The sequence below is a fragment of the Schistocerca serialis genome, chromosome 3 (genome assembly GCF_023864345.2).
Source record: "Schistocerca serialis cubense isolate TAMUIC-IGC-003099 chromosome 3, iqSchSeri2.2, whole genome shotgun sequence".
NCBI classification, from domain to species: domain Eukaryota; kingdom Metazoa; phylum Arthropoda; class Insecta; order Orthoptera; family Acrididae; genus Schistocerca; species Schistocerca serialis.
This window is the reverse complement of record NC_064640.1, coordinates 187710635-187730148: the sequence shown is the minus strand read 5'-3', so window position 1 is coordinate 187730148 and position 19514 is coordinate 187710635. Positions and strand designations below refer to the sequence as shown.

The 19514-nt window shown below is 44.6% G+C and overlaps 1 protein-coding gene and 1 non-coding gene across 2 annotated transcripts in view; both read right to left on the bottom strand.

The window, feature by feature from the left end:
• Positions 1-19514, bottom strand: part of LOC126471563 (neuronal cell adhesion molecule-like) — a 761819-nt gene that overhangs the window by 488340 nt on the left and 253965 nt on the right. The gene's annotated exons all lie outside the window — the stretch shown is intronic.
• Trnas-uga (transfer RNA serine (anticodon UGA)) lies at positions 15176-15252 on the bottom strand. The gene has a single exon. It is a non-coding gene; the product is annotated as a tRNA-Ser (tRNA).

Here is a 19514-nt window from a genome sequence, read left to right as displayed (position 1 = left end):
TTTTCGTGGATATCGTATCACCCAACCACGATGCTGCTGCACTTAGCCGTTGTTTGAAGAACGCTATGACGTTGCAGTAGAGTGGTGACTGAGGAAAGTGAATCGCACTATCAGGTCAGTTGTGCATCTATTACACTGAAAAGCCAAAGAAACTGGTAAACCTGCCGAATATTGCGTAGGGCCCTCGCGAGCATGCAGTCGTGCAGCAACACGACGTGGCATGCACTCGACTATTGTCTGAAGTAGTGCTGGAGGGAACTAACACCACGAAATCTCCGGGGGTGTCCATAAATCCGTAAGAGTACGAGAGGGTGGAGATCTCTTCTGAGCAGCACGTGGCAGAGCATCCCAGATTTGCTCAATAATGTTCATGCCTGGGGAGTTTGGTGGCCAGCGGAAGTGTTAAAACTCAGAAGAGTATTACTGAAGCAACTCTGTAGCAATTCTGGACATGTGGGATGTCGCATTGTCTTGATGGGATTGCCCAAGTCCGTCGGAATGCACATTAGACATGAATGGATGCAGATGATAAGACAGTATGCTTACGTACGTGTCATCCGTTAGTCGTATCTAGACTTATCAGGAGTCCCATATCTTTCCAACTGCTCACGCCCTACATCATAACAGAACCTCCACCACCTTGAACAGTCTCCTGCAGACCTGCAGTGTCCATGGATTCATGAAGTTCTCTCCACACCCATCCACGTCCATCCACTCGATACAATTTGGAACGAGACTCGTCCAACCAGGCAACATGATTCCAGTCATCAACAGTCCAATGTCGGTGTTGATGGGCCTAGATGGGGCGTAAAGGTTCGTGTCGTGCAGTTATCAACGGTACACGAGTGGGCCTTAGTCTCCGAAAGCCCATATCGATGATGTTTCGTTGAACGGTTCGCACGCTGATACTTGTTGATGGCCCAGCATTGAAATCTGCTACTATTTGCGGAAGGTTTGCACTTCTGTCACGCTGAACCATTCTCTTCAGTTGTCGTTGGTCCCGTTCTTGCAGGATCTTTTTCTGGCCGCAGTGATGTCGGAGATTTGAAGTTTTACTGGATTCCTGATATTCACGGTATACTCTTGAAATGATCGTACGGAAAAAATCTCCACTTCATCAGTACCTTTGAGATGTTGTGTCCCAAAGCTCGTGCACCACCATAAAACTACGTTGCGAGTCACTTAAATCTTGATAACCCGCCATTGTAGCAGCAATAACTGATCTAACCACTGTGCCAGACACTTGTTGTTTCAAAAATCCGTTGCCGACCTCAGCGCCGTATTCTGCATATCTCTATAATTGTGTACGCATGCCTGTATCAGTTTCTTTGGCGCTTCAGTGTATGAAGAGGCTCAGCATGTCCTCGTGAAGTATCGTCAGCAGTGGAGTGCGGTGTTATTCGTAACCATGACAGAAAAACAGAGACGAAGATATCGCGAAATTGTCACATCCACGAGACATATTTTATATTCGAACTAAACTAAACTATGCTCTTCCCGAACAGGCCATGAAGGCCAACGGTACCGACTGGCCGTCGTGTCATCCTCAGCCCACAGGCGTCATTTGATACGGATATGGTGGGGCATGTGGTTAGCACACCGCTCTCCCGGCCATATATCAGTTTCCGAGACCGAAGCCGCTACTTCTCAATCAAGTAGCTCCTGAGCTTGAATCACAAGGGCTGAGTGCACCTCGCTTGCGAACAGCGCCCGGCAGACCGGATGGTCACACCTCCAAGTGCTAGCCCAGCCCGACAGATTTTATATTCGAAGCTGTACTATTTCACCACGAAGAAAGAAGTAGAATCAGGTAATGATATCTTCACAGAAGGCACTTTGTAACCACCGGGGGAGACAGTTTGCAATCACCCACCATTCCATGTGAAGTATTTGAAAATACTTTCGCATTTTCCCTAGACACAATCCAACATCTCGAAACTCCCATAGACTCACAATGCCTAAAACAAATTATAGTCCTAATCAACAAGCAAAAATGGGCCTTAAATTTAATAAATTTATATCAAAAGTGCATGCTGCATCAGTTGTTTCATTTTGATACCACTATTAAAAGCGCTAGTAGAAACTCTAATTTACGTTACAGTGACTTTAAATATACTTACTTACACTGTCAATGATCTCCACAGTATGACCACCAGAGAAAAAATAAATATAAACAGAAACCGTATATCACAATTTTCTACAATCACAAAAACGTTAGCAACATTAGGTTTAATTTCTAAAACGAAAACAAGAAGCGAATCAATCGCTGACCACTGATTGTACGAGTATAAACATATGAACAATGATTGGTAGCAATGGGAAGAGGAAACTTTAAGCAATCTCATGTTTTAGTCGTAAGAACATGTTGTACTACATCATAAAATACTTTTAATAACTTAAAATTTTGGTAAGAGAGCCGAAACGCTTCTAATGCGAAGCTATAAATCAGAAATTGATCGAATGTTTCCAACGACCCAGTGAACGTTGGAAAGAGCTGAATTTATGACATTTATGCCATAAGTTTTGTTAAAATACATAAATTTGAAGCTTTTCGCTACCTTTGTTTCATAAGACACACGGTCTTTCTAGCCGACATAATTTTCACGGATGGCATCTCAGGTTGGCTGGTCAGCAGTTGCGTGTTGACATTTGTGTTGCTGGTCCAAAAGAAGAGCGCGAGCTAGTCGGTCTATTTGCCCCCGGAAATGACATACAGATTGACGCCCGATGGTGTAACAGTTTCCAGCATTAGACGAACTGCCAGTGCTGACCGCACGGCGGCCGCAGCAGAAATTAGAAGCCCGATTGCAGCCAGCAGAGCCTGCTGCCGCAGACACTGCCGCTCGTCGTGCGCGTCGGTAGCTGCGCGGTCAGCGCGGCGCATTGCTAACTGAACGGGCCCAGGTTCAATTCCTGGTGGGGACGCAGATTCTCTCCGCCCGGGGACTGGGTTTCGTGTTGTCCTCACGAACAGGGTGACAGTTATTGAACTGTATGAAACAAAATCGTCATAACTTCTGATAGGTTTGTGTTAGGTCGTTCAAACTGCACGGTTGGTCGCGGGGAATGATGGGAATTGGTATGGTTTGGTTTAGCGACGAATCCCACGTTCATTAGGATGGGTTCGTCAATAAGAAAAATTGGCTCATTTGGGCGACTGAGAATCAGTATTTCGGGATCGAGAAGTCTCTTCACCCTCAAAGGGTAACTGTGTGGTGTGCAATGCCCAGTCACGGAATAATCGATGCGATATTCCTTCACGACACGTTGACTACCGAACGTTACGTGAAGGTCTTGGAAGATTATTCCACCCCCCCCCCCCCCCACCCCACCCACCCGCCTCACAAATCGTTTTTGTGGGACTATATAAAAGACGAGGTGCACAGCAATAACCACAAAACTATTGCTGAGCTGAAATTAGCCATTCAGGAGGTCATCGACAGCATCGATGTTCCACCACTTCAGCGGGCCTTACAGAATTTCGCTATTCGTCTGCGCCATATGATCGCCAGTGGTATATCGAACATGTCATAACGTAAATCCGAATACCTGCAGTGACGTTTACTTGTTGAATAAAGTGTGTGCACTCTGTAGTTTGTAACTAATTTACGTTTTTTTATACACTTTAATAATTGTCACCCTGTAAGTATCGTCGTAATTGACATTACTCTTGAGATGGTTGTATGAGCCGAAGTCGAAGAAGCTGCTGGAGGGATGAAAAAAATTTTGTCTAGCGTTGGCAGTAGATTAGGGGTTGGCGATGGTGACGAATGTTCACGGGTGCGGCATCGAGGAGAAGATGCCAATCTAGAGAACGAAATTTCGAATCCACGGTCGACCATCCAGTTATGATTTTTGAGGTATCTCTAAACAGCTTAAGGCAAATACAGGTCAGTTTCCTTTCAAAAAGTAGCAGCCGTCCTCATCTACACTTGCAGAGCTTTTCTTGTCAGTATAAACAAGATGTAGACATCTTTAAGCTTCGTTCAGACGTTTATTTTTACAATAACGCGTTTTACGAAGCGTACTGTATCGCCCCCGCGGTCGAATCGCTAACGTCTTTGCTGTCGTTGCAGAAAGACTCGGTTTCGATTCCTTGTACCTCGTCAGGATTTTTTCTGAGGTAGAGAGGTCTGGAACGGGTCTACGCAGGCTGATGAGCGCGCATGAGGAGATGTTTGAATAAAGAAGCAGCCCTACCCTCAGGATTCAGCTACTTCCAATTACGGCTGGAGGGACTGGCGATATGCTGATGATGGGTACCACCGTCATAGACCACTCCTCGTCCTGCCTTGTAGGCAGCAGTCGGCCTAAGGCCTAATCAATGCGTGGGGTTTACTTACTGTACAAATAACACTGGTATGTTGCGTAGCTTAGAACAGGCTGCAGTCTACATCCTATTGCAGGCCGCATTTTTCTAATTACATTATTATATTCATGGCTCGAGTGTGGCCCGTGTCCAATCAAGTAGTGAGTCATACCCCTTGAGGGATCCGCATAACTTACACTGAGCCAGCCCTTCACGTTTGAAACGACCCTATAAACACGTTCAAATGGAAGATCGGGTTTTTCATAGGTCATAAGTAGTTTATTTTTGGCATATGTTACAGTTGCTTGCGTGCAGGATGGTTTGGAAAGTCGCCAGTCACTCTTCGCGGGGTCAAGATGTGATGATCTTAGAAATGTAAATTTGCACATTTAGGTAATAGGCCCACAAAGGAGTCAGGAAGGAAGCATGTCCAACTGGGAGCTTACGGCATTGCGCCGACACTCTTCGGCGGCTGCCAGCGGTCAACACGCGATTCCTCTGCTATACGCAGCGTGTACACAGACTGCATATTCGTTGGAGGCAGTTAAGCGGGACGAACAACCTCTGCTGAGGTGACAATGTTACTTCGTACGCAGACCATAATGGGTTATTTTTGGAGAACATAAGATAATATTTTTAAAGGAAAACTTGAGGCAGCAATTAGATTGGCTTTATAAATTGTGGTCTCGTCCTTCCCCAGTTCGAGTTTGTGCCTTGTCTCTAATGATTTCGTCGCCAACGAGACGTTGGACAATAATATTCTTTGAGGAGAGCGACAACTATTCATTACTAATCAGGCTCAGGTTGTGGAACTATAGTCTACATATCCGATGTATGTCTTTGGAGTACTCAAGTGTATCTCTAAATCTTCCACAGACGAAGTTAATTTACACCTCAAATTTAACGCGATATAACAAATCAAGTAGAGAAAATCCATTGTTGAAATAACAGATAGCAGGTCATATACATGCTGTTATGGATTTCTAGACGGAAAGCGTAGCAAGTGTTTTGCGAATGGGCAAGAACATAGCCAGCACTCACACTCATAATATATCTTGCATCGGGGCGAAATAGTACAGGTATAACTGTTACGAGACGCAGACCGCAAATTTTACAGCAGAGTTTAGAGTTCCAGCGTTCAGCTCACGTCCCCCAGGTTCTCCGTTTATGTAGATTTTTCCTAGGGTAATTTGTGTTGCACATTTCAGGCCCTTCCCGAAACTGCTCAAAAAATCCGAATAAGAAGGAATTATGAAACACAAAAAGGATTAAAATCTTCAGTTGAAAATAACAGAAAAGTAGTGTGACAGCAAATGGTATACGGGGAAAACATTACATAAATGTGTTGTAGCTGGAAAACTTAACAACTCTTCGATGGCCTACACGTGAGTGAGAGACATGATTAGACTTTGTCTCGAGAGGAATCTAGAATCGGTAAACGATTGTTTCAAAGGAGCTTTGAATTTTCCAGTGGAAACCGTCTCGGTATGTACAATGCACGCGAATCCCGAAAAAATTCTGGAGGTAGTTTAGGAAGTAGTTTTTGAGTATTTTGGTATATGGAAGCATGAGATCCTATTGCTTGTTAGGGAGTAGGAATAGAATTATTATTTATTTGGTTTGATACCCTAATTACCCTTGTTTCTGTGAAAACACCTACACAGCAACGAAAAAGCCAGCAGTGCAATCACAAGAACGTACAGTACGAACCGCAGAGTAAAGCAACAATTCTCTTATAAAACAATTGCTGTGATATCCTTGCCATCCCTGCTGGAACAGCTGTTCCATTGCATATACACACATCAAAAAAGTTTTGCATCACCTCGGTTCCGAGAGTTCCGGAACCTGTACAGAAAATTGTAATATATATCAACATAAGCATCTCTTCCGCTTTTTTTATTGCTCATGAAAACCACACATTGTACGAGGGTTATTCCAAAAGTAAGGTCCGATTGATTGCCAAATTGAAACCACAGTGAACATCAGAAATGTTTTACTTGTAACAATTAGCTACACCTTTCAGCTACTTCTCTACGTAGTCGCCGTTCTGACTTAGACTTTTGTCATAGCGTTGTACCAACTTTTCAATAGCCTCATCATAGAAGGCAGCCGCCAGTGCTTTCCGCCAATTCTCCACGCTGGCCTACACCTCGTTGTCTGTGTCAAAATGTTGTCGTCAAAGACAGCGGTTCATGTGACCAGAGATGAAACTCAGGGGGAGACAATTGCGGACTGTATTGTGGGTAATCTAACATTTCCATTTGAAAACGATGCAGGAGCATCTTCATTGCCCCTGCAGAATGCGGCTGAGAATTGTCGTGAAGACGAAACAGCACGACAGTTATGTAATGTTGGCTGCATAGCTTCAGGCGAAATTTCTCACCAGGCCCTCGTACTTGGCGGCAGACACTATTTTCTAGACATCTTTACGCACTCACTGCGAGCTCAGAAATGAGAAGAGCGACGTGATGCTAACTGGGGTTATACTAGAGACACTACCCAACACATCTGTGCAAAGCTTTATCGGATTTTCATAGTCGTTTCCATTTCGCGACCGATCGGACCTTACTTTTGGAATAACCCTCGTATATTGTACCACCATACAGCGAGACATTCAGAGGTGGTCGTCCAGATTGCTGTACACACCGGTTCCATGTCCTCTTGCATTGATGCATGCCTGTATTTGTCGTGGCATACTGTGCACAAGTTCATCAAGGCACTGTTGGTCCAGATTGTCCCACCCCTCAACGGCTATTCGGCGTTGATCCTTCAGAGTGGTTGGTGGGTCACGTCGTCCATAAACAGCCCTTTTAAATCTGCCCAGTCATGTTCGATAGGGTTCATGTTTGGAGAACCTGCTGGCCACTCTAGTCGAGCGATGTCGTTATCCTGAAGGAAGTCATTCACAAGATGTGCATGATGGGGGCGCGAATTTTCGTCCATGAAGACGAATGCCTCGCCAATATGCTGCCGATATGGTTGCACTGTCGGTCGGAGGATGGCATTCACGTATCGTACAGCCGTGACGGCGCCTTCCATGACCACCAGTGGTGTACGTCGGCCCCACGTAATGCCACCCCAAAACAACAGGGAACCTCCACCTTGCTGCACTCATCATGGACAGTGTGTGTCTAACGCGTTCAGCCTGACCTCGTTGCCTCCAAACACGTCTCCGACGATTGTCTGGTTGAAGGCATATGCGACACTCATCGGTGAAGAGATCGTGATGACAGTCCTGAGCGGTTGATTCGTTATGTTGTTGGGCCCATGTGTACCGCCCTGCATGGTGTCTTGGTTGCAAAGATGGACTTCGCCATGGACGTCGAGAGTGAGATTGCGCATCATGCAGCCTCCTGCGCACAGTTTGAGTCGTAATTCGACGTCCTGTGGCTCCACGAAAAGCATTATTCAACTTTGTGGCGTTGATGTCAGGGTTCCTCCGAGCCATAATCCGTAGGTAGCGGTCATCCACTGCAATAGTAACCCTTTGGTGGCCTGAGCGAGGCATGTCATTGACAGTTCTTCTCTCTCTGTATCTCCTCCATGTCCGAAGAACACCGCTTTTGTTCACTCAGAGACGCCTGGACACTTCCCTTGTTGAGACACCTTCCTCGCACAAAGTAACAATGCGGACGTCATCGAACCGCGATATTGACCGTCTAGGCATGGTTGAACTACAGACAACACGAGCTGTGTACCTCCTTCCTAGTGGAATGACTGGAACTGATCGGCTGTCGGACCCCCTCCGTCTAATAGGCGCTGCTCATGCATGGTTGTTTACATCTTTGGGCGGGTTTAGTGACATCTCTGAGCAGTCAAAGGGACTGTGTCTGTGATACAATATCCACAGTCAACGTCTATCTTCAGGAGTTCTGGGAATCGGGGTGATGCAAAACATTTTTGCTGTGTGTAGTAACCCCATACATCAGGTGCATATTGGCCAACTTCTCATCAGGTAAACCATCCATAGTGCTGTGCATCGCTGTTCAGGTTCCACTAACATAATCGAAAAACAGACCAGGGACAAAACGTAGCGGTACTGAATGCAAGCTTGTGGGCATAGAATAAAGTGAGGCCGGCCGGGTTGGCCGAGCGGTTCTAGGCGCTACAGTCTGGAACCGCGCGACCGCTACGGTCGCAAGTTCGAATCCTGCCTCGGGCATGGGTGTGTGTGATGTCCTTAGGTTAATTAGGTTTAAGTAGTTCTAAGTTCTAGGGGACTGATGACCTCAGAAGTTAAGTCCCATAGTGATCAGAGCCATTTGAACCAATAAAGTGAGCGTTACTGTTTCAACAGCAAGTAGCGTAAGAGACTGTAACAAGTATGTTTCAAAACAAGACGCACAGTGCGTACCTTCAACTTTACCAGTGTCGTGCAGATATATTCACTGCAATACAGATACAAAAGTAAATGGACTTAGGGAATCGAATGAAATGTAATTAATCTTTAACGAGCCACTTTCTTCGTGCTGCATTTGCACTACCAGGGCCGCCCTCTAATAAGTAACGAGCCACTGAAGATCAGGGCTCACTTACACCGAAATACTCAAAAAAAGAACCCTCACTATTATTCGCCAATTAATCCGAAATTGGTACAAAATTCTTGTTATTTTGAAATGAGGTGTAACTGCATAAAATCTTTATTTATCAACTTTTTTATGTGTGAATGGTGGAAAAAGAAAATCTAACCAAAACGGCACACAGCAAGAAGGGATTTTATAAGACACAATTCGAGATGTTAATGAAGGTGTCTGGTAGTATGGGCCATACAATAAAATGTAGGCTTTTAATTAAAAATGAAGTCTTGCGCTTCACAAAGAATGTAACCTGTTTATATATCAAAAGTTCAGTATAATAAAAAAAAGTAAAAACTTACAACAGAAGCGAAAATATTATTATGTAAACCAATATTTTGGTTCTTTCACACGATACAGATTAGCTAACCAATATTTACATAGTCCGATTAAAATTGCTTGATAGTTGACGTCTGTCACTTGCCGCTACAGTGTTTTCCACAATCGCTGCCGGCTGCCACTCAGTTGCAGGCAACAAAAACACGGCGGATCACTTCACTAACGCTGCTGTTGTGTAACGCTGAGCAATGTTGGAAGCAGCCGCCGCGAGGCATGATGGACGGAAATACGAGATGCTCTGTCGACAGCTCAATTTAAGTGACCAATGACTGAACTGGGCAGACGACACGTTTTGTATGGCTCTGAGGACTATGGGACTTAACTACTGTGGTCATCAGTCCCCTATAACTTAGAACTACTTAAACCTAACTAACCTAAGGACATCACACACATCCATGCCCGAGGCAGGATTCGAACCTGCGACCGTAGCAGTCGCGCGGTTCCGGACTGCACGCCTAGAACCGCTAGACCACCGCGGCCGGCGACACGTTTTGTAGCCCCGAATTAAACTCATGTCCTAGCCTAACCACAACCTTGTGATATGTAATTTATCCCAGAAAACTGAGACCGACAATTTGCGGCGGAACTAAAATCGCGGTCGCAATGTTCATAGCGATTAAGGTTAACCTTTATCTGTAATTTCTCGCTATTATCGGTTACCTGAAACTATCCTCACATTTGCAACACGAGCTGCCACACTACCTACAGACGAGCAGCCCTGGTTGGCAATTGATTGCAGATTATAGGCGACGCAAGCAGATTCCAAACGAGAAAATAATTATAGGAAGAAAAATAACAGCAAATAACAACTCAATACTATTTTGAAAATGACGCCACAAAGTATTAGAAATAAAAAATATTTAAATCAATTAATTAAATGAAAATAACAATCAACATCTTTTGGTAAGATTTAGAAATTAAAAAGAATGTTGCATCATTTGACAAGATTCGAATCTACGACCTTCTACACGTCAAGTCTATACTCTAACCATTGCGCCACGCCACTGCACAGTGGAACGTCGTTATATTTATGCCTCTGGTGACCCAGTCCAACGATTAATTGCCGCCTTCAAAAAATTCGGCCTCACGTAATGTCAGACGAAGCTTATCTCTCTCTGTGTGTGTGTGTGATGAAATACGAAATAAAAGGGCCTGACCCAGGATTCGGGATCCAAACACATAAAGAAAGAAAAACGGACAAGGAATTGGAAGGGAACTGAGTAACTGTTTTGGCAGTTTGGCAACAACTAACTGTTCGGGAGTGACGCTGAGCGCTCTGATTACAGTAAACCTGCTCTAATGCATGACGTGTCAATTATCAAGTAATTTAAATCACGTGTAATTTCAAAGTTGAAAGTAAAATAAAATATTTTCATTGTAATATAATGAACCTTCAAAGTCTGCACGAAGTTGATGCCCCAGCCTCCAAACTGGATCCAAATTTCCTCAACAAATTTCCCACCAAGAACGCTGATTTGGAAAACCACAGCCGGCTGACGTGTCGTAGATACCAGCGGACTCCCTGCAGCTAATTTTAATCTCCTTTGCAGTGTAGTTCTACGAAAATTAAAACAAACGTCAGCCCTTTCGATCATTTCGCCTTCCAAACGCGATTGCTTCATTGCAGTCTCAAACTACTCACTTCGACCGTCAATATCAGGCTTTTTCTTGAAACTTGTAATCGTACCCTAAAAACAAAGAAGAGATTTATTTATACGGCCCATAGCACACGTCTTTGGTATGGCCCATTCGAACCGACTGACACTACATATTAAAACGTGGCGGAAACAGAAAACGACTTGAGCGAGCGGGATTTTGTCTTTACAGTACCGTCTACATTCGAACCTTCAATGGTGCAAGCCGAGGCTGAAACTTACAGCGTTCACCTGCTTCAGCACTCAAAAACAAACAAAATTTGTGACACGAATTCAACAGCTACATCACTCAAGTTCTAGGAAATGGCGGAGCTTAACATTCAAAAACAAATAAAATTTGTGATATGAATTCAGCAGCTACATCACTTAAGTTGTAGCAAATGGCGGAGTAGTGTCTGCGCTTTCTTCCAAGCGCACACTGGACTCGTATTCAATCCCGCGTCCGGCCATCCTGATTTAGGTTTTCCGTGATTTCCCCAAATCGCTCCATGCAAATACCGGGATGGTTCCTTTGAAAGGGCACGACCGACTTCCTTCCCCGTCCTTCCCTAATCCGATGAGACCGATGACCACGCTGTCTGGTCTCCTCCCTCAAACAATCAAATCTTCCAAGCACTGCATACGTTCTCCACCTAACGGCAAACTCGAGAAACAACAAGTGGCCCACACATGACGCTGGCGCATACTAACCACCGTTTCTCTACGCCCAATGACGCAACACGTAAAATGTACAATGCCCGTTTCTATTTTTTAGAATCATATTGGAAGGTCACATAATTGGCATTAGAGATGAAGGTGGTTCTCAACTTTTTTTTTCCTAAACGTTCATCAAAATATGACCCGAGAAATATACCTTTGTAACAGACACCTGCAGTTACATTTACTTAAATGAAGGTATTAATAGCCGTATTTGTGATCTAGTTTGGTTCATTCCTTTTTCCATGTTCGAACAGAAGTAATACTCTGCCAGAAAAGCAGTTATTACGAACGAGGCGCTAGTGAAGTTTGATAGATACTAAAGACATAACTATCCAAGAGCTGTGTCTTGGGGCGTATTCCTTCTCGCAATACAGCCAGATCTGCTGGGTTGCCTACTCGCCGGAATTCAGCTTCAAAATACCACTTTTATAGTCTAGCTTGCTGGACGATCCACTGAGACCGGTCGCACCAACGTCGCCACAGACCGCACTATTTCACCACGCCGATCACATTTCCGAAAAAGAGACCGGGACATGCAGCTTTCTGCTCACCCTGTACTTAGGACGCCACACGTCTCCAAGCTGACAGTTATGGTTGCTGAACAAGTTCCTCCGTAACAGCTCCACTTCAGCAACTTATTTCCGAGCTCAGTTGGTCACCAGGAAGCTATTGACCGACAATTCAACTCTTACCATCAACAAGTGTTTGCCTTTTGACTTTGTATCTAAGTAAACATTTAATTATCTTGGTATGAACTTTGCGTCTAACTGGTCAATAAACTCCCGCAATTCTGAGTTTGTGTCTAAGTGACCCTTTAACTTTCTTAGTTTAGATTTTGCATTTAAGTGACCATTTAATTCTCTTATATTGTGTTTTTTGCAAAAAGTGATAATTTGACTGTACCGTTTGACGTAGCATCTACATGATAATTAACGGCCTTGTTTAATTCACATTCAGACTATTCAGAAGAGTTAAGCTGTATGCACCATGATGTTAATAAATGTGTTGATTTCAGTGGGATGTTAGGTACGTATCAAACAACTTTGGAGAAGCTGGCAAATCAAGTTGTTTCTAGCAGGACTCGATGACTGTTGTCTCAACCAATCTTTTCGGTGAAACCACTGATGTGTAACGAATTCGGACAATTAAGGTATTTCCTGGAACATAGTCACTTGAATGGCGATGCATTTTTCTGTAAAGAAGAGCTGTCATACCCTCTGAGCGTCTTGCTTGAAACGGGATTGCGACAAAGTAAGATTTCTGTTCTCAGTGCGCAAGTTCTGCTTACGTTGCTTATGAGCAGTGCTTTTTGAAAATTAAGGACCTGAGCAAATTTGTAAAATGTATCGGGTTATAAGACCATGAGGAATCCTATACTATGCTACTCATGCTGACGCGCCGCCAAACTTTTGTTCACTTACGTAACGGTTTTATGACCTTGTATCTTTCATCACCCTCAAATGGCTTATCTGCTACTATATATCCACGAATATACTGAGCAAACCACTGTACAGCGCATTGTAGCGTGTGACTCATACCATTATTGTCGATTATGTGTCGTATTCCATTTGAGTACCATGCGAGGGGGAAACGAGCGTCCATATGGTACTATTCGCTCCCTATCTCTCTTACTCGTACGATGCCCACGTGAGATGTACAATGATTCCAGCAGAATCACCGTTTACCACGAATACGGCTTTTCTGAATTCACACAATTGCGTGTGGCGAGAGGAACGGCGCATTCCTTCTACAGATTCCCAAATAAATGGCTCTGGGCACTATGGGACTTAACTGCTGAGGTCATCAGTCCCATAGAACTTAGAACTACTTAAACCTAACTAAACTAAGGACATCACACACATCCATGCCCGAGGCAGGATTCGAACCTGCGACCGCAGCGGTGTTGCGGTTCCAGACTGTAGCACCTAGAACCGCTCGGCCACACAGGCACAGATTCCCAGTTTATAGAATATCTTTGCTGCAGTTTCATATAAGCTCTACCGATATTTAACGATCAATTCGTTCAATGTGTGTTCTGATGCCTACTTGTTAATGATTTCAAACGCTCTACAAATGGTCGACTACCGTCTTTTACGCGACTTACTTTACAGACGTGCTGCAAGTCCCAAAATAGATTTTACGTAGTCGTTCTATTTACTCCTTAGAATTGCTCCTGAAAATAAGGGTCTATCGAAAAGTTTCCGTTTGAGGTTGTTGCTGCAGCGTATACGCAACATAGCGCGACTCCGATGCGGGAATATAAACACCGACATGTAGGCAGGGGATTAGTGTGAAATTCGCGTCTTTCCGACGAGCGAGCGGTAAATACACTACTGTCCATTAAAATTGCTACACAAAGAAAAAATGCAGATTATAAACGGGTATTCATTGGACAAATATATTATACTAGAACTAACATGTGCTTACATTTTCACGCAATTTGGGTGCATAGATCCTGAGAAATCAGTACCCAGAACAACCACCTCTGGCCGTAATAACGGCCTTGATACGCCTGGGCATTGAGTCTAACAGAGCTTGGATGACGTGTACAGGTACAGCTGCCCATGCAGCTTTAACACGATACCACAGTTCATCAAGAGTAGTGACTGACATATTTTGACGAGCCAGTTGCTCGGTCACCATTGACCAGACGTTTTCAATTGGTGAGAGATCTGGAGAATGTGCTGGCCAGGGCAGCAGTCGAACCTTTTCTGTATCCAGAATGGCCCGTACAGGTCCTGCAACATGCGGTCGTGCATTATCCTGCCGAAATGTACGGTTTCGCAGGGATCGAATCAAGGGTAGAGCCACGGGTCGTAACACATTTGAAATGTTACGGCTATTGTTCAAAGTGCCGTCAATGCGAACAAGAGGTGACCGAGACGTGTAACCTATGGCACCCCATTAGGCCGAGCCTAATAAATTGGCTTTGATAATTGTTTCTTGCAACCGTTTACACGTTAAAATTTTGGCGTCTCATTGACACCAGCTGTCATCAAAGAAGGAAGGAACGTATTTACACAACGATGCACACCGCCACTTTAGTTATTGCTGAATTTTATTCTGCGCCTCGGATGTCAGAAGTAAATATGGAAGAAAGATCAGTGTTTAACGCATCGTCAACGACAAGGTCATTAAATACGGAGCACAAAGTCGGATGGTGAAGGAAATTAGACGTACCCTTTCAAATACATCATCTCGGTATTTCTCTAAAGTGGCACTAGAGAAATCATGGAAAACATAGATCCGGATGGACGGCCGGAGCTTTTGAACGTCGTCCTCCCGATTACGAGTCGACTGTGCTAATCGTTGCATCGCCTCTCTCGATCGGGTATCTGAGATTTTAGCGACTACGACGCTACTGCAGTGAAAGACACTACCAAAGTCTACAAGAACATATTGTTGGATGACAGTAAGCAAATGCAGGAAGCCTTGGGCATAATTTCCACCCAGTGTGATAAATGAGAGCTCTCTTTAAATGTGGATAAACGTAGTGTAATGGATGCAATGAAGGCATAGAAACAGCCAGTACCTGAATGAGATTTTCACTCTGCAGCGGAGTGTGCGCTGATATGAAACTTCCTGGCAGATTAAAACTGTGTGCCGGGCCGAGACTCGAACTCGGGACCTTTGCCTTTCACGGGCAAGTGCTCTACCAACTGAGCTACCGAAGCACGACTCAGGCCCCGTCCTCACAGCTTTACTTCTGCCAGTACTTCGTCTGCTACCTTCCAAACTTTACAGAAGCTCTCCTGCGAACCTTGCAGAACTAGCACCCCTGAAAGAAGGGATATTGCGGAGACATGGCTTAGCCACAGCCTGGTGGATGTTTCCAGAATGAGATTTTCACTCTGCAGCGGAGTGTGCGCTGATATGACACTTCCTGGCAGATTAAAACTGTGTGCCGGGCCCAGACTCGAACTCTGGACCTTTGTGTTTCGCGGGCAAGTGTCCCGTGAGGACGGGCGTGAGTCGTGGTTGGGTAGCTCAGTTGGCAGAGCACTTGCCCGTGAAAGGCAAAGGTCCCGAGTTCGAGTCTCGGCCCGCCACACAGTTTTAATCTGCCAGGAAGTTTCATATCAGCGCACACTCCGCTGCAGAGTGAAAATCTCATTCAGGTACTGGCTGTTTCTATGCCTTCATTGCATCCATTACACTACGTTTATCCACATTTAAAGAGAGCTCTCATTTATCACACTGGGTGGAAATTATGCCCAAGGCTTCCTGCATTTGCTTACTGTCATCCAACAATATGTTCTTGTGGACTTTGGTAGTGTCTTTCACTGCAGTAGCGTCGTAGTCGCTAAAATCTCAGATACCCGATCGAGAGAGGCGATGCAACGATTAGCACAGTCGACTCGTAATCGGGAGGACGACGTTCAAAAGCTCCGGCCGTCCATCCGGATCTATGTTTTCAATGATTTCTCTAGTGCCACTTTAGAGAAATACCGAGATGATGTATTTGAAAGGGTACGTCTAATTTCCTTCACCATCCGACTTTGTGCTCCGTATTTAATGACCTTGTCGTTGACGATGCGTTAAACACTGCTCTTTCTTCCATATTTACTTCTGACATCCGAGGCGCAGAATAAAATTCAGCAATAACTAAAGTGGCGGTGTGCATCGTTGTGTAAATACGTTCCTTCCTTCTTTGATGACAGCTGGTGTCAATGAGACGCCAAAATTTTAACGTGTAAACGGTTGCAAGAAACAATTATCAAAGCCAATTTATTAGGCCCGGCCTTCCGGCATGGTAACAAATCAAGTGGAGTAACTGAGTTGTTTCGCACAGAGAAATGGCGAGGCGTTATGAACAGAGGGCGTGCGGACGGCGGCCGCCTCCCCTGGCGCCGCAGCCCGGTAATCGGATTTAGCCTTAACAGCCGCTTCAGCTAAGCCTCGTTCCCCTAGGGCGCCGTGTTCGATACTCGACGAGCTAACCACCCCGGAAGCAGAAAGCTGCCACCACCATCCTGCCACACTGGCGAGATCTTAGAAGCAGATGACGTTCAAATTTCTAATGCTTTGGGGCTAGCAATAAAACTGCTAGAGAGATCCCAAATGATGACTCACGAGGCACACACAACAGTTGTAACGGAGGGCAGAGGTACTAACGCTCATCATATCGGTTCTGTGCACAATTACGCTAAATACACTGCTGGTCGTTAAAACTGTAACGACCTGAAGTCGGCATGTGTAAATGTGAAACTCGTGTGAAGTGTAATTCTTGCTTGGATATGGAAATCATTAACATTTCAGTACAACCGAACAAAGTAAGTAGAAGTAATGCTGCCTCCGTTCCGTATACAAGAAGTGTTACACATCGAGTTTCTGGTTTGTAAATCGCATTTGAATGTTGTTTGTTTGTAAGAATACCGTTTTTTCCTTCGTGTGGGAATAAAAAATGTCTACCGATATATGTCGAAATTCGATAGTGGTAGGATCTTGTCCTAACGAGACTGCACTTTATCATTCAGCGATATTGCTGCTCGCATTGGCTGAGGTGTCACGACGCTCATTCCAGTATAGAATCGGTGCGTTCACGACTGCCCTGTTGAACGTCATGAAGGATCTCGATGCCCTCACGAGACTAGTGCCCGAGAGGATAGATACGTTGTACGCTCAGAAGTGCAGCATCGTACAGCCACGTCACGTGTCTTGGCTCAGGAAATGGGCCTGTTTGCGGCAAAACAAGTGCGACGACGTGTGGAACATCATAGGCTGTCATCAGGGTGACTATTCATCTGGCTTCCCTTGACGCTGCAGCTGAGAGCAGCGCACAGACAGCTGTGCGCCCAATAAAATTGCACTCAGGAGGGGTGATATTTCGTCTTTCCAGAAATGTCCTGATTCTGCGTTTAGTATCATTGTTGACGAATCTGTGCATGGAGCCAGAAGTTGAATGACGTGTCCCTGTTTGTCATTCAACCTCAGTTCGACTCGATGCCAGAGACACTGTTACTGCCAGAGGTAGCAGCACCGTAAATTTCACGGAATGTGTACCCCAAATCACCAAAAAATTTAATCATAATTTATTCTTACTATATTATATACATACAATAGAAATTCGTTGTTTCCTACCAATCCTTGTATTTCAGTTATGATGCTCAGCAGCGTCCATGGTGTCGATAACTTTCAAAATTATGAAGCGAAATTGTGACATCGGTACAACTGCGTCGACGAATACATCCGCAACACTGACACGATCGTCTGTGACAGATTCAGTGAAGTAAGGTGAACGATTCGAAGTTTTGTCTGTTTCCCCTTGCGACAAAAATTTTTACTTTCTGCATCGGTCGCGTCAGTATTCATTAATACGGGTAACTGAGCCACGTGGAGAGAATTTCAATAGTAAGTGCACAGGAGTTCTCCTTTCTGAACACGGACACGTAAGCAGCCGAGCAACCTACACGCAGGTATGCATGCATGTCCAAAGGAACTTTGCATCGTAATCAGAATAACACAGGCGCCGCAATATCGCTATGCTCTGCTGATACCGGGCAAACGATTCGTCTGACTTGTACGGGAATATACATAATGGGTGTACGAGTGCAGGTCGTAAACGCATGGTTGACGACATATGGAAGTTTGAAGCTGGTCGTTGAGTCGTGCACGGGTAGCCAAATGGTAAGGCGACCGCTCGCGAAGAGCGGGAAATCCGGGTTCGAGTCCCGGTGAGGCACAAAATTTCATTGTCGTCATTCCATTCTACAGCTGATGGTTGTCATTATTCGCAATTGCGAATACATTTAATGTGAACACAGGTAAGTCGTATCATGCATAGAGCGCCTTCTGCTGGGTAGATGCACGTTTCCATGTACCTAACAAGCATTTCAACTGTCTCTCAGAAATGAGCTCGTAAAGTAACAGCACTACAGAAAATATTCAACTGAAGCTGCGAACATGCAACTCTAGTTCGATGCAAAGTCCGCGATGATAAATGATACACGCACAAAACGGATTATGTTTTATTCATTCCAGTCACACAACGTATTGTGCAGCACTGCCCAAATGCGTTTCATAATTAAGCGAAGCTTAATGATCAGTGCGATTAACCGTTTTATCACGTATTGGTGTCAACGCTATTTTCTGAATAACTGTGTTGCTTTATTTGACCTATACAAAATAACGTTAGATCGAGGCGATTGTGCCCGCATCTCGTGGTCGTGCGGTAGCGTTCTCGCTTCCCACGCCTGGGTTCCTGGGTTCGATTCCCGGCGGGGTCAGGGATTTTCTCTGCCTCGTGATGGCTGGGTGTTGTGTGCTGTCCTTAGGTTAGTTAGGTTTAAGTAGTTCTAAGTTGTAGGGGACTGATGACCATAGCTGTTAAGTCCCATAGTGCTCAGAGCCATTTGAACCATTTTTTTGAGGCGATTGTATTTTAAATTTATGGCTGTTTAACTTGAAAGTACTCATTCAGTATCAGAGTAATTTTTCAGCTTCTTACCTTACAGAAATCCATTTTCAACGTCTGCATCTTTGATCGAAAATTATCTCTGTCTGCTTTAAAAACAGCGTTGATAAGGTGAGATGTGTTATCACATTATTCTGCCACTTTCCGACGTTTTGTTCTTGTTGATGCTGTGATAATGACGGAAAACAGTATATTCTGTACTGTGACTCTATACGACAGATGTTTAAAAGAAACTGCAGCCTATGATTTGTTAATATACAACACACCTTAGAATTACTTTACAGACTAATCTCTGTATTACACTACTGTCACACGTACTAATACGTTCCGTAATTCTTAGTGAAAAATATTTCGATCAGCAGCCGTATGAGGTGTCGCAGTTGTAAGACACTGGACTTACACCCGCGACAACGGAGATTCATATCTTCGTTCTGCTGTCCAGACTGAAAGGTTTCCGTGGTTTTCCGAATCACTTAAGGAAAATGCGGGGACGGTTCTCTTTCGTAGGACATTCCAGATTTCCT